This window comes from Aptenodytes forsteri, unplaced genomic scaffold, assembly GCF_000699145.1.
Source record: "Aptenodytes forsteri isolate BGI_AS27 unplaced genomic scaffold, ASM69914v1 Scaffold321, whole genome shotgun sequence".
In the NCBI taxonomy this organism is placed as follows: Eukaryota; Metazoa; Chordata; class Aves; order Sphenisciformes; family Spheniscidae; genus Aptenodytes; species Aptenodytes forsteri.
The window spans coordinates 890,952-893,211 of record NW_008795030.1 but is presented as its reverse complement, the minus strand read 5'-3'; positions in this window follow the sequence as shown (position 1 = coordinate 893,211).

The following is a 2,260-nucleotide window of genomic DNA, read 5'->3' as shown; positions in this document are numbered from 1 at the left end:
GGAGCCCCCCGGGGCACTGGGGGCTTTTTGCAGCCCCGAGCGCCCGTCGTGGGCTGCTCAGTGGGGGAGTTGGAGGGAAAGGGCTGGAGGAGCTGGGGGAGCGGGGCAGGGGGTGAAAGCCCAACCTGGAGGTGAAGAGAGACCTCGGGGACTCCCTGACCCGCGTGGGACCGGCTCCGTCCCACCCGCCATTATGCCGGGTGTGTGCCACCTCCCTGAGCAAGCAGGAGGGACCAAGCCCTTCTCCCAGAGCCACCAACGTCACCCAGCGTCGCCCCAGGGGAGCAGCAACGCTCCCCGCCAGGGCGGGGGCATTCCTGCTGCCCCGCTCCCGCGGCAGCCGTCCCGGCGTTACCACCGTGCACACGCCAGCCATGTCCCAGGCTGTCCCCGTGCACATCCTGGCTGTCCCTGTGCCCACGGCAGCTGTCCCCGTGCATGTACCCGCCGTCCCGTGCGTGCACCGGCCGTCTCTGTGCGCGCCTGGGCTGCCCCATGCACACACACCAGCCACCTCCATTGCAGACACGAGCTGTCCCCGTTGCAGATGCCAGCCGGCCCCGTGCATTTGCCTGCCATCCCCGTACACACACGTCACCGTCTCCATGCAAATGCCCACCGTCCCACGCACACGCGCTGCTGTCCCCTTGCACGTGCCGCCGTCCCCACGCACGTGCCCACCTCTCCGCGCCCGCTGTGGGTTTAGGAGGTGGAACCCTTCTCCTCGGCCGTGTCCGAGGCCTCCCTTGGCAAACACGGCTCCCGGACACCTCCAGTCGCTCGCATCCACGTCCAGCCCCGCTCGTTTTTTCCCCCCCCCCGGACCCCTCACCCGTCAGGGCTGTGCCACCGGCTGCCTCCACGGCCCCGGGTGGCCACCGCGAGGCCACTTTGGCAACGGCCGCCACGGCCCCGAGTGGCCACAGCGAGGCCACATTTGGCATCGCAGGCAGCGCGGCTGCATGGTGAGCACCCGTGTTCACTGCCCAGCACGAGGGGTGTCATGGCTCTGCTCTCAGCCCTGGGTCCCCGTGTCACTGGCCGGGACCCCCAGACCCCGCCACGTCCCCGGCTGCCTCCTGGAATTAATGATAAGTGATGACGCCGGGACGCCCTCGCCCTGGAGAGGGCCACCTTGGAGGCCCCGAGATGAAAGGGAGCACAGGGTGTTATTACTGCGGGTGACACAGAGCTGGGGAATGGCACCCGTCACCTCCCCCGGCTGCTGCAAAATGCTGCCTGGGGAGTGCGGAGGGGACACGGCACCACCGGAGCATGGGGAGGGGGACACGGCACCGATGTGCCCCCGGAATGGGGCAGGGACCGAGCTGCCCCCCGGAGGCCCCGAGATGAAAGGGAGCACAGGGTGTTATTACTGCGGGTGACACAGAGCTGGGGAATGGCACCCGTCACCTCCCCCGGCTGCTGCAAAATGCTGCCTGGGGAGTGCGGAGGGGACACGGCACCACCGGAGCATGGGGAGGGGGACACGGCACCGATGTGCCCCCGGAATGGGGCAGGGACCGAGCTGCCCCCCTCGAAGCTGCCCGGGATGTCTCCGGCCGGGGAGGTCCCCATCCCCTGGTCCCCCCGCGGCATGAACAGTGACCTACGTGTCACGGCCTCGGTGGCTTCCCGGTGACACCACGTGCTGTTCTGCCTGGCCTGGCATGTGCTTTTAAAGCCGTGGCAAGGGATGACCCATCTTCATGCCACTAATTTGAGCCTGCTAGAGAACGCAGCTGGTCCCTTCGCTTTGGGTTTTCGGGCCCCGGGTGATGCCTGGGCACGGCTGCAGGTGGTGGCAGCTCCGGCACAACCCGTCCCATTGCCCTCCAGCTTCTTGGCATCCCTGCGCCGGCCTCCCCGTTAATGCTCCTCTTGGGAAGGCCGGGGAGCCAGCCGGGAGCTCTGCTTTGGGTGGCTGCTGAGCCCAGAGCTGGTGACGCCGGGGGTGACTTCACGGCCCTTCCTGAGGGGTCTCGGTCTTCGCTGCTCCTACAGCGTTGCGGGGCTGCGGGGCCGTTTGCCCTCCCCCTGCCCCTCGCTGCAAGCCTGGGCTTCATGCCGGATCTCGCAGAGGGAAACTGGGGCACGGGGAAGCCCAGCCGTCCTGGCCGGGGCAGACTCCTGCAGCTGCAGAGGCAGCAGCTCTTGAACCCCCACGGATGGGGGTTACGGGAAGGGGGGAGAAACGCCTCGGCACACGCGTGTGCAGGGACAAGGTCATCCCGCTCAGGGTCCCTCCGTTCTCCCTGTC